The sequence below is a fragment of the Salmo salar genome, chromosome 07 (assembly GCF_965601325.2).
Source record: "Salmo salar chromosome 07, fSalSal1, whole genome shotgun sequence".
In the NCBI taxonomy this organism is placed as follows: Eukaryota; Metazoa; Chordata; class Actinopteri; order Salmoniformes; family Salmonidae; genus Salmo; species Salmo salar.
Window position 1 is genome coordinate 13,446,966 of NC_138297.1, and position 19,157 is coordinate 13,466,122.

General features: G+C 47.9%; 1 protein-coding gene across 3 annotated transcripts in view; it reads left to right on the forward strand.

The window, feature by feature from the left end:
- LOC106608564 (VPS10 domain-containing receptor SorCS2) overlaps positions 1–19,157 on the forward strand; it is a 550,052-nt gene that overhangs the window by 17,302 nt on the left and 513,593 nt on the right. The gene's annotated exons all lie outside the window — the stretch shown is intronic.

A 19,157-nucleotide genomic window follows, 5' to 3' on the forward strand; every position in this document is an offset into this window, starting at 1 on the left:
GTCTCAGTATTCACGCAGGCGTGCTAATCCACAAAACTGAACCGCGGCGCTACGGCGCTAACACCGGTCAGCAGCTGCCGTCACACACGGCCAGGGACCCCAGGACTCAACACTGCGTACCCACACACGGACCAGGGACCCCAGGACTCAACACTGCATACCTACACACGGACCAGGGACCCCAGGACTCAACACTGCATACCCACACACGGACCAGGGACCCCAGGACTCAACACTGCATACCCACACACGGCCAGGGACCCCAGGACTCAACACTGCATACCCACACACGGCCAGGGACCCCAGGACTCAACACTGCGTACCCACACACGGACAGGGACCCCAGGACTCAACACTGCGTACCCACACACGGCCAGGGACCCCAGGACTCAACACTGCATACCCACACACGGCCAGGGACCCCAGGACTCAACACTGCGTACACATACACGGCCAGGGACCCCAGGACTCAACACTGCGTACCCACACACGGACAGGGACCCCAGGACTCAACACTGCATACCCACACATGGACCAGGGACCCCAGGACTCAACACAGCGTACCCACACACGGCCAGGGACCCCAGGACTCAACACTGCGTACCCACACACGGGACGGGAGGCAGCAGCTGTGTTTGTGTGTGTGATTGAGTGTATGTGTGTGTTTGTGTATACTTGTCATTGTGTTGGCATCATGTGTGTGTGTGTGTGTGTGTGTCAGTGTATGAGTTAGTATGTGTTTGCTATTTATGTTAGACTTATGAGTCATATAATATAGATTCTTGGGATTCTTGTTCAGACCTGCTCATGTCCTCTCTCCACTCGTAGATGTTTCATAGACCACTTGTGAGCCCACAGTAATTGGATCCCATAGTGTCTGCTTGGCTAATGTCTATCATCTATTTCTATCCTCATGCTAAGCATCTTCTGAGTTTGCTCCAATGGCAGTGTTGGCGTCTCCACTGAGCACTGCGACCACTTTCTGTGTAGCACCTGTGGCACTGCAGAAAACTGATATCCTTCTCAGATGTATTTTAGGGAAACCGTAATGACTGTACTGCAAGGCGAGCTAATGCCTCTGGGCTTGTCTCCCATGTCAGACAATGCTACATAGTATGAGTCACTTTCTCTCTCGCTCTCTGCATCTCTCTCTGCATCTCTCTCTGCCTCTCTCTCTGCCTCTCTCTCTCTCTCTCTCAATTCAATTTGCGTTATTGGTACAATGGTACAACAGTACTGCCAACACACAGCTCTCTGCGTCCTCCCCCAACAGGATGGGTAACCTGTTTTCATCAGAGAGGTCTTTGAAACCTTGAATAAGGGTTTCAAATTTGGGGAAATTGCACTCTCTAATTGTTTTATATTTTTGTCATTTTGTCAGGAAATGTAGCTCTGTGTCAGGTTCTGCTGTTGTGCAATGGTTGTACAGCCTTTCCTCTACAGGGAGCCAGGTTTTCAGTGGCAAGGCTGTGCCCACTGAGCCTGTACTTTGTCAAGATTTTTCTAAGGTTTTGATCAGTAACCATGGTCAAATAGTTAGCCACGGTGTACTGTTGATTTAGGGCTAGATAGCACTGCATTATGCTTTCTGCTTGTACTTGTGTTTCCCAATAAGCAATGTAGTTTTGTTTATTATGTTGTAATTTGTTTTATTCTGATTGATTGGATGTTCTGGTCCTGAGGCTTCAGTGTGTTAGTAGACCCGGTTTATGAACTCCAGGACTAGCTGTCTCTCTCTCTCTCTCTCTCTCTCTCTCTCTCTCTCCTGCTCTCTCTCTCTCTCTCTCTCTCTCTCTCTCTCTCTCTCTCTCTCTCTCTCTCATATAGATTCTCTTTCCAGCTCTTCACACCTCTATTTCCGTCCCTCTTGGTTTTGCTTTATGCTCTCCTTCTGAAGTACCTCAAGTCGAAAACCAGCCTGCAGGAGCCAACTCCATTCTACATTTCTCCCTCTAACCGAGTGAACCTTTTAAAGATGTATCTTGTAACAGAGGAGAGGCATTCACTGTTTTCCAGACTGTATATCATCAAGGCAGTTCTGAAAGCCCTGTAATTCCCCTTCTCTTCAGCGATAATTGTAATAAAGAACATCAGCTGTCATCAGCCAGGCCTCTCCACATACCATTCATGTGCTACATGACTAATCTGTTTCCTTGTAGTGGATCTGTGTGATATGATAGTAGACCCCTCCTGTCACTCTCTAAACATAGGGCTATGAATCTTCTCTCTAGGAATCTTGTCTGTTGACTGGAACTGATCCCAGTGCAGTCTCTCTGTAAGTTGTCCTATATTAGGTATCAGTAGGGTTGCAAAGCTACCGGTAATTTACCAAAGTTACCGAAAATCTATGGCAATCTATTGTAACTTTGGTAATTTATACTTGAATAACAAAACAAAAAAATATTCATACATAGTATAATTATTTTAAATCTTTGTCTAAATTGTCCATGAGTTTGTAATAGATAGACCATATGGTTCAAGAGAAATTGGTCTAATTAGTGAAAAAGCATCTTATCAGCAAAGGCATTATTTTGAATTACCTCTGCAACTCATCCAACTATTGACTTCTTTCACAACTGCCACCAGTTTCACGCCAAAACATTTACAACAAGTACATATTGACTTAGTAAAAACGGTATAATCAGACCTGGGTTCAAGTAGTCTTTGAGATCTTTCAAAACCTTTAGGTGTGTGCGATTGAGCTTGTCTGGCGCGATGGAACCAATGGACTAGGAACAAAAGTGCAAGCTCAAACAAGTTCAAGCACACACTCTTGAACCCAGGTCTGCTCAGAATGCTATAGACCTGCTATAGACCTGCTATAGACCTGCTGTAGGCCTGCTGTAGGCCTGCTGTTGGCCTGCTGTAGACCTGCTGTAGACCTGCTGTAGGCCTGCTGTAGACCTGCTGTTAGCCTGCTGTAGACCTGCTGTAGACCTGCTGTTAGCCTGCTGTTGGCCTGCTGTAGACCTGCTGTAGACCTGCTGTAGGCCTGCTGTAGACCTGCTGTTAGCCTGCTGTAGACCTGCTATAGACCTGCTGTAGACCTGCTATAGACCTGCTATAGACCTGCTGTAGGCCTGCTGTAGGCCGCTGTATGGCTGCTGTAGGCCGCTGTATGCCTGCTGTAGACCTGCTGTAGACCTGCTATAGACCTGCTATAGACCTGCTGTAGGCCTGCTGTATGCCTGCTGTAGGCCGCTGTATGCCTGCTGTAGACCTGCTGTAGACCTGCTGTAGACCTGCTGTTAGCCTGCTGTAGACCTGCTGTAGACCTGCTATAGACCTGCTGTAGACCAGCTATAGACCTGCTGTAGGCCGCTGTATGCCTGCTGTAGACCTGCTGTAGACCTGCTGTAGACCAGCTATAGACCTGCTGTAGGCCTGCTGTATGCCTGCTGTAGGCCGCTGTATGCCTGCTGTAGACCTGCTGTAGACCTGCTGTAGGCCTGCTGTAGACCTGCTGTAGACCTGCTATAGACCTGCTGTAGGCCTGCTGTATGCCTGCTGTATGCCTGCTGTATGCCTGCTGTAGGCCGCTGTATGCCTGCTGTAGACCAGCTGTAGACCTGCTGTAGACCTGCTGTTAGCCTGCTGTAGACCTGCTGTAGACCTGCTATAGACCTGCTGTAGACCAGCTATAGACCTGCTGTAGGCCGCTGTATGCCTGCTGTAGACCTGCTGTAGACCTGCTATAGACCTGCTGTAGACCAGCTATAGACCTGCTGTAGGCCTGCTGTATGCCTGCTGTATGCCTGCTGTATACCTGCTGTAGACCTGCTGTAGACCTGCTATAGACCTGCTGTAGTCCTGCTGTAGACCTGCTGTAGACCTGCTGTAGACCTGCTATAGACCTGCTGTAGGCCTGCTGTAGGCCTGCTGTATGCCTGCTGTAGGCCGCTGTATGCCTGCTGTAGACCTGCTGTGGACCTGCTGTAGACCTGCTGTAGACCTGATGTAGGCCTGCTGTAGACCTGCTGTTAGCCTGCTGTTGGCCTGCTGTTAGCCTGCTGTAGACCTACTGTAGACCTGCTGTAGGCCTGCTGTTGGCCTGCTGTTGGCCTGCTGTATGCCTGCTATAGACCTGCTGTAGACCTGCTGTTGGCCTGCTGTATGCCTGCTATAGACCTGCTGTAGACCTGCTGTTGGCCTGCTGTTGGCCTGCTGTATGCCTGCTATAGACCTGCTGTAGACCTGCTGTTGGCCTGCTGTTGGCCTGCTGTAGACCTTCTGTAGGCCTGCTGTTGGCCTGCTGTAGACCTGCTGTTGGCCTGCTGTTGGCCTGCTATAGACCTGCTGTAGACCTGCTATAGACCTGCTGTAGACCTGCTGTATACCTGCTGTAGGCCTGCTGTTGGCCTGCTGTAGACCTGCTGTAGACCTGCTGTTGGTCTGCTGTTAGCCTGCTATAGACCTGCTGTAGACCTGCTGTAGACCTGCTGTTGGCCTGCTGTTGGCCTGCTATAGACCTGCTGTATGCCTGCTGTAGACCTGCTGTAGGCCTGCTGTAGGCCTGCTGTTGGCCTGCTGTAGGACTGCTGTTGGCCTGCTGTAGACCTGCTATAGACCTGCTGTAGACCTGCTGTAGACCTGCTGTTGGCCTGCTGTTAGCCTGCTATAGACCTGCTGTACACCTGCTGTAGACCTGCTGTATGCCTGCTGTAGACCTGCTGTATGCCTGCTGTAGGACTGCTATAGACCTGCTGTAGACCTGCTATAGACCTGCTGTAGACCTGCTATAGACCTGCTGTAGACCTGCTATAGACCTGCTGTATGCCTGCTATAGACCTGCTGTAGGCCTGCTGTATGCCTGCTATAGACCTGCTGTAGACCTGCTGTTGGCCTGTTATAGACCTGCTGAAGGCCTGCTGTTGGCCTGCTGTAGACCTGCTGTAGACCTGCTGTATGCCTGCTGTATGCCTGCTGTTGGCCTGCTGTAGACCTGCTGTAGACCTGATGTAGACCTGCTGTTGGCCTGCTGTTGGCCAGCTGTATGCCTGCTATAGACCTGCTGTAGACCTGCTGTTGGCCTGCTGTATGCCTGCTATAGACCTGCTGTAGACCTGCTGTTGGCCTGCTGTTGGCCTGCTGTATGCCTGCTATAGACCTGCTGTAGACCTGCTGTTGGCCTGCTGTTGGCCTGCTGTAGACCTTCTGTAGGCCTGCTGTTGGCCTGCTGTAGACCTGCTGTTGGCCTGCTATAGACCTGCTGTAGACCTGCTATAGACCTGCTGTAGACCTGCTGTATACCTGCTGTAGGCCTGCTGTTGGCCTGCTGTAGACCTGCTGTAGACCTGCTGTTGGTCTGCTGTTAGCCTGCTATAGACCTGCTGTAGACCTGCTGTAGACCTGCTGTTGGCCTGCTGTTGGCCTGCTATAGACCTGCTGTATGCCTGCTGTAGACCTGCTGTAGGCCTGCTGTAGGCCTGCTGTTGGCCTGCTGTAGGACTGCTGTTGGCCTGCTGTAGACCTGCTATAGACCTGCTGTAGACCTGCTGTAGACCTGCTGTTGGCCTGCTGTTAGCCTGCTATAGACCTGCTGTAGACCTGCTGTAGACCTGCTGTATGCCTGCTGTAGACCTGCTGTATGCCTGCTGTAGGACTGCTATAGACCTGCTGTAGACCTGCTATAGACCTGCTGTAGACCTGCTATAGACCTGCTGTAGACCTGCTATAGACCTGCTGTATGCCTGCTATAGACCTGCTGTAGGCCTGCTGTATGCCTGCTATAGACCTGCTGTAGACCTGCTGTTGGCCTGTTATAGACCTGCTGTAGGCCTGCTGTTGGCCTGCTGTAGACCTGCTGTAGACCTGCTGTATGCCTGCTGTATGCCTGCTGTTGGCCTGCTGTAGACCTGCTGTAGACCTGATGTAGACCTGCTGTAGGCCTGCTGTAGGCCTGCTGTAGACCTGCTGTATGCCTGCTATAGACCTGCTGTTGGCCTGCTGTAAACCTGCTGTCGGCCTGCTGTCGGCCTGCTGTCGGCCTGCTGTCGGCCTGCTGTAGGCCTGCTGTAAACCTGCTTTTGGCCTCCTGTAGACCTGCTGTTGGCCTGCTTTTGGCCTCCTGTAGGCCTGCTTTTGGCCTGCTGTTGGCCTGCTGTTGGCATGCTGCAGGCTGTGGTCTGACTGTAAAGGCATACTAGTCTGTCTCTCTGTTTAGTCATAGTCTACTACAGATACAACAGGCGAGGGAATCATTTCGCCCTTCATTGTGAGCTTGTAAAAAGCCCTGTGGTTACAGAATTAAGAAAGCAAACAGCCAAAAGTTTGACAGTGTGCCGTTTTCTGGATTGTTCCCCCCTCCTTCCAATGCCAGATTGAAATCTGATGTATTCCCCCAGTACCGAGGCCCAGTTGAGGAAGTTAGAAAATCACATTAATGTTAGAATGTTTGTGGGTTCACTGCTTATGGGTAATTGGTCCTGATTGGCGAGGGGATGAAGAGAAGACACAGCACGAGGATTCTGGGAAAAAATAGAACTCCAATCCCGACCGAACCCAAGACTCGGTTCAGTAAAACTGCTCTGACTGACAAATGAACTCAATATCATTATTTAACGATTTGAAACATTAGGAAGCAGAAACCCTAAACAAGCCACAGACACCATATTTGCGGGCCTCTGTTTTGCAGTGCAACTCACCACACTCACTCTGAACTGTATCCAATGCTTAGATCCTCTTCTCTCATCCTCTTCCTCCAATCACAGATCTGACCCCTTCCTTCTTTACTCCCTCTATCCTCTTCCTCCAATCACAGATCTGACCGCTCCCTTCTTTACTCCCTCTATCCTCTTCCTCCAATCACAGATCTGACCCCTCCCTTCTTTACTCCCTCTATCCTCTTCCTCCAATCACAGATCTGACCCCTCCCTTCTTTACTCCCTCTATCCTCTTCCTCCAATCACAGATCTGACCCCTTCCTTCTTTACTCCCTCTATCCTCTTCCTCCAATCACAGATCTGACCGCTCCCTTCTTTACTCCCTCTATCCTCTTCCTCCAATCACAGATATGACCCCTCCCTTCTTTACTCCCTCTATCCTCTTCCTCCAATCACAGATCTGACCCCTCCCTTCTTTACTCCCTCTATCCTCTTCCTCCAATCACAGATCTGACCCCTCCCTTCTTTACTCCCTCTATCCTCTTCCTCCAATCACAGATCTGACCCCCCTCCCTTCTTTACTCCCTCTATCCTCTTCCTCCAATCACAGATCTGACCCCCCTCCCTTCTTTACTCCCTCTATCCTCTTCCTCCAATCACAGATCTGACCCCTCCCTTCTTTACTCCCTCTACCCTCTTCCTCCAATCACAGAATTGACCCCTCCCTTCTTTACTCCCTCTATCCTCTTCCTCCAATCACAGATCTGACCCCTCCCTTCTTTACTCCCTCTATCCTCTTCCTCCAATCACAGATCTGACCGCTCCCTTCTTTACTCCCTCTACCCTCTTCCTCCAATCACAGATCTGACCCCTCCCTTCTTTACTCCCTCTATCCTCTTCCTCCAATCACAGATCTGACCCCTCCCTTCTTTACTCCCTCTATCCTCTTCCTCCATCCCTGCTTCCATTGTATCCACCCAGAGCCCCTATACCCATCCAGACAATACAATGTAACCTGGCACATCCACTGGCGGACTTACCATTCGGCAGAAGAGGCAATTGCCTCAGGCCTCACATCATCAAGGGAACTCGTGAGCTGGGCATAAAAAAATTATAATAAAAAATAATGTATTCTGCTTGAGGCCGCCTCATACTCTGCTCGTATCCCCATCAAAATCCTTCTGTTTAAACTAAGCATATCTGTTGTTTTTTTAATCACCACCTTCCGCATCTACGCCGGAAGGTGGCTGAGCAATAACGGTGTTAGTCAGACCAGGAGACATCTGTAGCGTCCGAGCAGTTTGGGTTGAAAGATTTTCACGAACACGATGGTGTTGTGCGTTTTGCTCTACGACCCCCCACAAGCGTCTTGGGACTAGTCGGAAGACGGTACAGCCGATCTGCTCTCCGTTTTTGCTACGCCCACAAGACGGGACTCATCCGAAGGTAACCCGGTACCGGGCTGAAAAATTTAAGTAAGACTGGCCTCTGCCTGGGGCCTCCATATGACTATGTCCGGCCCTGGGCACATCTGAGAGCTGAGAGAGACCAGATTGCACAGATGCCCCCCCCTGCAAAAGAGGCTTCTTCCTGGGAGCATTGTGGCACAGCACCCCATTCATCTATCAGGTGTAGGCCCTGTGCTGTAATTACATATCATGAGGTTATAGCAGTGGAGCCAGGGCATATCGAGAGAGAGGAGAGAGAGAGAGAGAGAGACCCTCTGTTGTGTCTGCAGTGATACGCGTGAAAGAGAGGACACCAGTGGAGTTTACAATTTCATTGAACCAACAGCGACTATTGTTCAGACATTTTCCCCTCTCCCCCCACCATCACATTGCTAAAGACTGTTCCTGAATCCTGGCACAGAGGACTGAATATCCATGTCTTCTTGTGATTCCCCTGGCTGAAGGATATGTGAGATAACATGACCTATTACCTATGAAATATGATCATGTCCTGATAAAGTGGCTGTTTCCCAAAGGCACCCTATTCCCTATGTAGTGTACTATTCCCTATGTCCCTACACTGATGCAATCAGATGCAGTATGCTGGGAACGGACATCAGTTGTGACCAGGGTCCATAAGGACATCAATTGTGACCAGGGTCCATAGGGGACATCAGTTGGGACCAGGGTCCATAGGGGACATCAGTTGGGACCAGGGTCCATAGGGGACATCAGTTGGGACCAGGGTCCATAGGGGACATCAGTTGGGACCAGGGTCCATAGGGGACATCAGTTGTGACCAGGGTCCATAAGGACATCAGTTGGGACCAGGGTCCATAGGGGACATCAGTTGGGACCAGGGTCCATAGGGGACATCAGTTGGGACCAGGGTCCATAGGGGACATCAGTTGGGACCAGGGTCCATAGGGGACATCAGTTGGGACCAGGGTCCATAGGGGACATCGGTTGTGACCAGGGTCCATAGGGGACATCGGTTGTGACCAGGGTCCATAGGGGACATCAGTTGTGACCAGGGTCCATAGGGGACATCGGTTATGACCAGGGTCCATAGGGGACATCGGTTGTGACCAGGGTCCATAGGGACATCAGACTTCAATTCAGACATGCAGACTTCACCATCAACCTACACATATAATGTTAGCCATGTCTGAATTGAGATCAGTGTGTGCATGAATTTGAATTTTCTCACAAATCTCCCAATGCACCAGTCACGTTAGGATTTGGCCATGTGTAGATGTAACTCTGTTGCGTTTCTACCTGTTCTGAAGAAAGGTGAACTGAGGTGCAGCTGAGCTGTTTCTGTCTGACTGACTGCCTCTGTTTCTGTCTGGCTGACTGCCTCTGTTTCTGTCTGGCTGACTGCCTCTGTTTCTGTCTGGCTGACTGCCTCTGTTTCTGTCTGACTGACTGCCTCTGTTTCTGTCTGGCTGACTGCCTCTGTTTAATGTCTGGCTGACTGCCTCTGTTTCTGTCTGGCTGACTGCCTCTGTTTCTGTCTGGCTGACTGCCTCTGTTTCTGTCTGGCTGACTGCCTCTTTTTAATGTCTGGCTGACTGCCTCTGTTTCTGTCTGGCTGACTGCCTCTGTTTCTGTCTGGCTGACTGCCTCTGTTTCTGTCTGGCTGACTGCCTCTGTTTCTGTCTGGCTGTCTGCCTCTGTCTGGCTGACTGCCTCTGTTTCTGTCTGGCTGACTGCCTCTGTTTCTGTCTGGCTGACTGCCTCTGTTTCTGTCTGGCTGACTGCCTCTGTTTCTGTCTGGCTGTCTGCCTCTGTCTGGCTGACTGCCTCTGTTTCTGTCTGGCTGACTGCCTCTGTTTCTGTCTGGCTGACTGCCTCTGTTTCTGTCTGGCTGACTGCCTCTGTTTCTGTCTGGCTGTCTGCCTCTGTTTCTGTCTGGCTGTCTGCCTCTGTCTGGCTGACTGCCTCTGTTTCTGTCTGGCTGACTGCCTCTGTTTCTGTCTGGCTGACTGCCTCAGTTTCTGTCTGGCTCATTCAGTGTGATCTACTCCCACTTCTCCACGTGTGTCATAACAATTGTGTGTGTGTGAACATTGTGAAGAGCTCAGTCTCAAGAGACTCCAATGAATCTGTCTGAGACTCTCGTTACTTTCATGCTCCCTTCTTTTCAAATGGAGGAATTCTCTGGAACTCTTTTCCCAAACAGCCACACCTTCTGTGTCTGTTCCATTTTCCACAGACACACATACCACACAGACACAGACACGCACACAGACACACACACAGATGCACACACGTCAGGTCCCATTATCGCTGAGAGGTTCCAAATCAACCGCGATCTCAGCGATGGGACGTCAACTAATCTAATTCCGTTCATTCCCTGGAAGCGGATATGTTATGTCCAGTGATTGGTTGCAGACATGTGAGGGCCAGTGAGGGGTTTTGTGGAGATGTGAGGGCCAGTGAGTTTTGTGGAGATGTGAGGGCCAGTGAGGGGTTCTGTGGAGATGTGTGGCTCTGAAGGACTGGGTGGAATACAGATCAGATGGAGGGCTCTAGTAATGAGCCTCTGGAACTCTTACAGGTGAGTGGGTTGGCTGAGCATGGAATTTGGTTTCCCCTTGCTACTTTGATGAACTTGGCCTTTGAGTGAAAAGAACAAAACAGAAACATGGATAGATGTTTTATGGGTAGAACATTTATAACGGCTACTTTCTCTTCAGGAACATGAAAATGTCCTTTCATAGTTTGACACCCTCCGAAATGAACAATGTAACTGTTTTCCCTGCAGAAAAATACCTGAATCTCTCAAAGTAGTGAACCAGCTGTGTGTCTTTACAGGAAGTACAGTGATGTAAAAGCTTTGTGAGTCACAATGGAAAAGAAGTTGTGCCAAGGAAAGCAGACTGGGTTATCTTGAGGGGAAATCACAGAGGGCAAAATGGCCACACAGAGCGACCAGGTGTTCCAGTTGAATCACCTTTGACAATAAACCTCAAAGGTCTGGGAGTGCTTCCATGGTCGTTCCACCGCAAAAAGTATAACATATAGGATTTCCTCACCCACCATCTCAGATTGTTCTGAAATGGTTTCTGTTGTTAGAAACAGGTAAGAGTAGCATTCCTGAAACATTATTCTGTTTAAATTGAATTTGATCTCTCATTAAGCTATTTGATTGCATCTAAATTGGCCATTTTAATTGATAGGATTCATATTATACCGAAATATTAACACAACATGTAAAGTGTTGGTCCCATGTTTCATGAGCTGGAATTAAAGATCCCAGAAATTTTCCATACACACAAAAAGCTTATTCTCTCAAATTTTGTGCACAAATTTGTTTATAACCATGATAGTGAGCATTTCTCCTTTGCCAAGATAATCCATCCACCAGACAGGTGTGGCATATCAAGAAGCTGATTAAACAGCATGATCATTACACAGGTCCACCTTGTGCTGGGGACAAAAAAAGCCACTCTAAAATGTGCAGTTTTATCACATAACACAATGCCACAGACGTCTCAAGTTTTGAGGGAGTGTGCAATTGCCATGCTGACTGCAGTAAACGTCCAACAGAGCTGTTGCCAGAGATTTTAATGTTCATTTCTCTACCTTAAGCCACCTCCGATGTTGTTTTAAAGAATATGTCAGTACGTCCAAACTGCCTCACAACCACAGACCATGTGTAACCACGCCAGCCACCCGCCTGAGACCAGCCACCCAGACAGCTGCTGAAACTGTGGGTTTGCACAACCGAAGAATTTCTGGACAAACTGTCACTAACCATCTCAGGGAAGCTCATCTGCGAGCTCATCGTCCTCACCAGAGTCTTGACTTGACTACAGTTCGGCGTCTTAACCGACTTCAGTTGGCAAATGCTCACTTTCGATGGCCACTGGTACGCTGGAGAAGTGTGCTCTTCACGGATGAATCCCGGTTTCAACTGTACCGGGTAGATGGCAGACAGCGCGTATGGCGTCGTCTGGGTCGAGCTGTTTGCTGATGTCAACGCTGTGAACAGAGTGCGGTGGTGGTGGGGTTATGGTATGGGTAGGCATAAGTTACGGACAACGAACACAATTGCATTTTATCAATGGCCATTTGAATGCACAGAGATACCGTGATGAGATCCTGAGGCTCATTGTCTTGCCATTCATCTGCCGCCATTACCTTATGTTTAAGCATGATAATGCACTGCCCCATGTCGCAAGGATCTGTACACAATTTCTGGAAGCTGAAAATGTCCCAGTTCTTCCATGGCTTTCAAACTCATCAGACATGTCTCCCATTGAATATGTTTAGGATGCTCTAGATCCACTTGTACGACAGCGTGTTCCAGTTCTCACAGGCCACAATCAACAGCCTGATCAACTCTATGCGAGGGAGATGTGTCACGCTGCATGAGGCAAATGATGGTCACACCAGATACTGACTGGTTCTCTGATCCACACCCCTACTTGTTTTTAAAGGTATCTGTGACCAACAGATGTATATCGGTATTCCCAGTCATGTGAAATCCATAGATTAGGGCCTCATTTATTTATTTCAATTGACTGATTTCCTTATATAAACTGTAACTCAGTAAAATCTTGGAAATTGTTGTATATTGCATTTTATATTTTTTTGTTCAGTGTATATTTAATAAATATAGTACCTTACATTTGATTTGGACCAAAGCTTTTTCTAACAGTGAGTTAGAAATGAGGAATCCAAAGGAATGGTCAAATGCCACCCACACCCCACACTCCACGCCAATCCCACCCCAACAATGATTATACTGAATAGTATCAGTTCTCTGTGTCTGACTAGTAGTGTGGAGCTGCATCTCTGAGTACTGTGTTCTTCATCCTATGTAGTGAATTTCCCCCCATCAGAGAAATTAGTCTTTGAAGTTAGGTTTATATCCCATCCTTCATCCTGCTGTTACCAGGTTCTGGCCACTAGATGGTGCTATTCTTGCAATTAGGTGAAACAAGTTGAAAGATTTGGCAGTTACCTTTATATTAGCATTTTCACTCTTAATGTTGAAATCATCCTAAAATATAAAAAACTTGATTGTGTAACTCGATGATGTTACTTATACACTGAGTGTACAAGACATTAGGAACATCTTCCTTTCCATGACACTAACTGACCAGGTGAATCCAGGTGCAGACGACACTACAGTGGTTGGCTTGATTACCAACAACGACGAGACGGCCTACAGGGAGGAGGTGAGGGCCCTCGGAGTGTGGTGTCAGGAAAATAACCTCACACTCAATGTCAACAAAACAAAAGAGATGATCGTGGACTTCAGGAAACAGCAGAGGGAGCAGCCCCCTATCTACATTGACGGGACAGTAGTGGAGAGGGTGGAGAGTTTTACGGTCCTCGGTGTACACATCACGGACAAACTGAAATGGTCCACCCACACAGACAGCGTGGTGAAGAAGGCGCAGCAGCGCCTCTTCAACCTCAGGAGGCTGAAGAAATTCGGCTTGTCACCAAAAACACTCACAAACTTTTACAGATGCACAATCGAGAGCATCCTGTCGGGCTGTATCACCGCCTGGTACGGCAGCTGCTCCGCCCATAACCGGAAGGCTCTCCAGAGGGTAGTGAGGTCTGCACAACGCATCACCGGGTGCAAACTACCTGCCCTCCAGGACACCTACACCACCCGCTGTCACAGGAAGGCCAAAAAGATCATCAAGGACAGCAACCGCCCGAGCCAATGCCTGTTCACCCCGCTATCATCCAGAAGGTGAGGTCAGTGCAGGTGCATCAAAGCTGGAACCGAGAGACTGAAAAACAGCTTCAATCTCAAGGCCATCAGACTGTTAAACAGCCATCACTAACATTGAGTGGCTGCTGCCAACATACTGACTCAACTCCAGCCACTTTAATAATGGAAAAATTGATGTAATAAATGTATCACTAGCCACTTAAAATAATGTTTACATACGCTACATTACTCATCCCATATGTATATACTGTACGCTATACCATCTACTGCATCTTGCCATCCTGATGTAATGTATCACTACCCACTTTAAACAATGCTGCTTTATATGTTTTCATTCCCTACAATACTCATCTCATATGTATATACTGTACTCCCTACCATCTATTACATCTTGCCTACGCCATTCGGCCATCACTCATTTATATATTTGTATGTACATATTTGTATTCATTCCTTTACACTTGTGTGTACAAGGTAGTGGTTGTGGAATTGGTAGATTACTTGTTAGATATTACTGCATGGTCGGAACTAGAAGCACAAGCATTTCGCAACACTTCACGACGCCAGGACAGCGGAGTCAATCACCACCTTCCGGAGACACCTGAAACCCCACCTCTTCAAGGAATACCTGGGATAGGATAAAGTAATCCTTCTAACCCCCCCCTTAAAAGATTTAGATGCACTTTTGTAAAGTGGTTGTTCCACTGGATACTATAAGGTGAATGCACCAATTTGTAAGTCGCTCTGGATAAGAGCGTCTGCTAAATGACTTAAATGTAAATGTAAATGTAACACTTGCATTAACACCTGCTAACCATGTGTTTGTGACAAATACATTTGATTTGATTTGAAAGCTATAATCTCTTGTTGATGCCACTTGTTAAATCCACTTCCATCACTGTAGATGAAGGGGAGGAGACAGGTTAAAGAATGATTTTTAAGCCTTGAGAGAATTGAGACATGAATTGTGTATGTGGGCCATTCAGAGGTTGAATGGGCAAGACAAAATATTTAAGTGTCTTTTGAACAGGATATGGTAGTAGGTGCCAGGTGCACCGGTTTGAGTGTGTCAAGAACTGCAACGCTGCTGGGGTTTTCATGGTCAACAGTTTCCCGTGTTTATCAAGAACAGGATTGGCATGGGGGTCCATGGGTGGTTTTTGACCATGTCTTTGTATTCCTCATGTCTTACTCATTGTTGAACAAAAGTTTGGTCCAAATCGAATGTTAGGTACTATATTATATGAATCCTATAAATGATATAAATGGCCAATTTGGGTGCAATCAATTAGCTTAATGTCTCAGAGATCCAATTATATTTCAACAAAATAATGTTGCAGGAATGCTAACCTTATCTGTTTTTAACTACAGAAACGATTTCAGAACAATCTGAGATGGTGGGTGAGGAAATCCTCTTTATTGTGGTTTCTGAGGTGGAACGACTCTCTCTGTTTCTTCCCTCTACGCTCTCCTCATCTCTAACAGCTTCTCTCCTGAGGAGCACTGGGGGAGTCAGAGAAAATAAAGCTTTGGTTTGGTGGATCCGATCTTGAGTTGCTGCAGATTGGATTGGAAGATTAGGAGGTTTTATTTATACGCCACACAGACGCTTCCTCTGCAACATGCCAGCCATGACACCATAACACAGGGGTTTCCACAGTCAGCTGACTGTGCCATCTGGGACATTGAGTCTGCAATGCATCACCCCAACTAGAAATGTGACCTTAGGGGTGGTGGTAGTATTAGTGGTAGTGGTGGTAGTAGTGGTAATGGTAGTGGTAGTGGTAGTAGTAGTTACAGTAGCAGCAGTAGTGGTGGTAGTAGTAGTAGTGGTGGTGGTAGTTACAGTAGCAGCAGTAGTGGTAGTGGTAGTAGCAGTAGTTGTTATAGTAGTAGTGGTGGTAGCAGTAGTGGAAGTAGTATTAATATTTGTATTACTATTAGCAGTGGTAGTAGTATCTGCTGTGGTAATAGTAGTAGTAGTGGTAGTAGTATCTGTAGTGGTAGTAGTATCTGTAGTGATAGTAGTAGTAGCAGTGGTATCTGTAGTAGTAGTGGTATCTGTAGTAGTAACAGTAGTAGTGGTAGTGGTATCTGTAGTAATAGTAGTAGTAGTGGTAGTGGTATCTGTAGTAGTAGTAGTTGTGGTAGTGGTATCTGTAGTAGTAGTAGTAGTAGTGGTATCTGTGGTAGTAGTAATAGTAGTGGTATCTGTGGTAGTAGTAGTGGTAGTGGTATCTGTAGTAGTAGTAGTGGTAGTGGTATCTGTAGCAGTTGTGGTAGTGGTATCTGTAGTAGTGGTAGTGGTATCTGTAGTAGTAGTAGTAGTAGTAGTAGTAGTAGTAGTAGTAGTAGTATCTGTTGTAGTCGTAATGGTATCTGTTGTTGTTGTAGTAGTAGTAGTACCACTACTCGTAGTAATAGTAGCGGTGGTAGTAGTAGTAGTAGTATCTGTTGTAGTCGTAATGGTATCTGTTGTTGTTGTAGTAGTAGTAGTACCACTACTCGTAGTAATAGTAGCGGTGGTAGTAGTAGTGGCAATTTTAGCATGTAAATCTTGATGGGGCAAACAAACAAATAATGTGGGAAGCATGCCAGCAAAGCCACTACACAGTTGTGGAAAAAGTACTGATTTGTCATACTTTAGTAAAAGTAAAGATACCTTCGTAGAAAATGACTCAAGTAAAAGTGAAAGTTACCCAGTAAAATACTACTTGACTAAAAGTATAAAAGTATTTGGTTTTAAATATACTTAAGTACCAAAAGTAAAAATACGACTAATTTACATTTTCTTGTTTTTTTAATTTACGGATAGCCAAGGCACACTCCAACACTCAGACATAATTTACAAACAAAGCATTTGTGTTTAGTGAGTCTGCCAGATCAGAGGCTGTAGGGATGACCAGGGTTTTTTCTCTTGATTAGTGTGTGAATTGAACCATTTTCTGTCCTGCTAAGCATTCAAAATTGTCACATCTGCTCCTGCCACACTCCCTAGTGGACATCCGGTGTCTCCTTGACCTGCAGCCACTCCTCCAGTACACTCTCTCTCTCCCCCTCCCTTTCTGTTTGTGTGTTATATTGTGGTTGGATACAGGTGTGCTGGAGCCAGAGCGGATCCTCAACAGCTGCAACCCGTTCCATATGAACACCTCTACAAATACTCAGTCCTGCCACTTCCAATCTGCCAGATCGTAATCTCCGTTCAGTCAGTCATGCGTCTAGCTATTTGTTATTATTTAAGATCCTGTATCCTGCTGTGCCTGTTTCCTTGCCTGACGCTGTTTCTCCTCTCACTGCTGTTTTGCCGCTCTGACTCTGGTTCCTGTCTCCTGTTCCACATCTCACCACCCTGCTACCCTGTTCTGGATTCATCTCACCTTCACTCCCTTGGATTCCCCTCCAGACCTGTTTACCCTGTCCCAACCCAGCTCACTCCAACCTCAGCCCTCCACATCTGGTTTCCTACAACTCATCCGAGCTTCCCTGGATCTGCACTTCATCTCTCCCTGTGTTACAATAAATATCATATTCATCTCTGTTTCCTGGTCTGAGTCTGCTCTTGGGTTCCCCTGTGCTGCTCCGCTTAACAGTACGATCCGGCCAAGATATGAACCCAGCAGACTCGGATACTGCCTACCAAATTCTCATCGGTCTAGGCGCCCTGCTCAATCAACATTACCAATCCTTAAAAACCCTTCTGGAGTCTATCAATGAGTTTTCACGGAACCTGTCTGTCCAACAGGGCCAAACCTTCGCTCATAGCTCACAACCTGTCTCAAGTCCTTCCTCTCCACCCCGGGAGCCGTTTGTTCCTACTCCCGAGCGCTACGATGGTAATCTCAGAGATTGCAGAGCCTTTGTAGTACAATGTTCACTAGTATTTGAGCAACAGCCCTACTCTTATGCTATTGAACAAGCGACGATTTCGTTTTTGATTGGTTGCCTCTGTGGTGCAGCGCTTTCCTGGGCCACTGCTGTGTGGGAGAGACGGTCACCCATTTGCTTCTCCTATAGTAGATTCACGGAGGCGAAGAGGAAGGTTTTCGACCACCCGGTCTGCAGAAAGGACGCCGCTAAACGACTCATGTCCCTCCGTCAAGGCTCCCAGAGTGTTGCTGAAATGACATGTGAGTTCCGCACCCTCGCCGCAGAGAGCGGTTGGAATAAGGAGGCTCTTCAGGGAGCATTCCGGAACTCACTCACTGAGACCCTCAAGGACGAGTTGGTGTCCAGAGAGGAGCCTGAGGAGCTTGATGAACTCATTTCTCTCACTATCCACATTGACAACCGTCTCCGGGAATGTCGGAGGGAGAGGGTAGATGCGGTTGGAAGTTCCTTAACATCTGCTTCAGTGTCTTGCTCTTCTCCTCCGACTGCAGCCCAACCCCAGGCACGTTCTAATCCTGAACCCATGCAGCTCGGCCGGACCTGTCTATCTCCAGAGGAGAGGCAGCGGCGTATCGATACTAGGAGCTGTCTATACTGTGGCCAGGTTGGTCACCTGGTTTCCACTTGTTCCCTGCGTCCAGTAAGAGGAGGCTCGGCCATTATGGGGGAAATACATTTGAGTCAAATCGCCGGCCCATCTTCCCCCAGACCCCTGTTTGAGGCCAACCTGGTGTGGCAGAGCCAGGCTTTTCCTGTATCTGCTCTTATCAGGTGCCGACGAGAGCTTTCTGGACCGAGGTGTTGTTAACTACTTGGAGTACCTTTTGTCATTCCAATTGTCTACATTCTGCCCTTCCACCTGCCTTGTCTGTACCCCAGTCAATTCCAGATCCTCCGGACCTGTCTTCTGTTCCTCCAGAGTATCACGGTCTAGCTCCTGTGTTCAGTAAGCACCACACCCTGTCTCTGCCGCCTCATCGGCCGTATGACTGTGCTATCGAGCTTCAGCCTGGAGCTCCTCTCCTCAGTAACAGGTTGTATAACCTCTCTCGCCCCGAGCAAGAGGCTATGGAGGAATACATCCCTGGCTGTCGGACATATCAGGCCTTCTTCCTCTCTGGTGGGAGCTGGGTTTTTCTTTGTCAAGAAAAAGGATGGGTCACTGAGGCCGTGCATAGACTTCCGTGGGTTGAATAGTATCACTGTCAGGAACACGTATCCCTTGCCACTCATCAGTTCTGTTTTTGCCCCACTCCATGGTGCCACAGTGTTCACTAAACTCGACCTCTGGAATGCCTACCACCTTGCCCGCATCCGAGAGGGGGTCGAGTGGAAAACGACGTTCAACACACCACTTGGACACTGAGTATTTGGCCATGCCGTTTGGTCTCACTAACGCCCCTGCTGTTTTTCAGAGCCTGATGAATGATGTTTTGAGGGATGTTATTGGACGCTTTGTTATTGTCTATGTGGATGACATTCTTATTTTTTCAAAGGACCTTGAGGCTCACA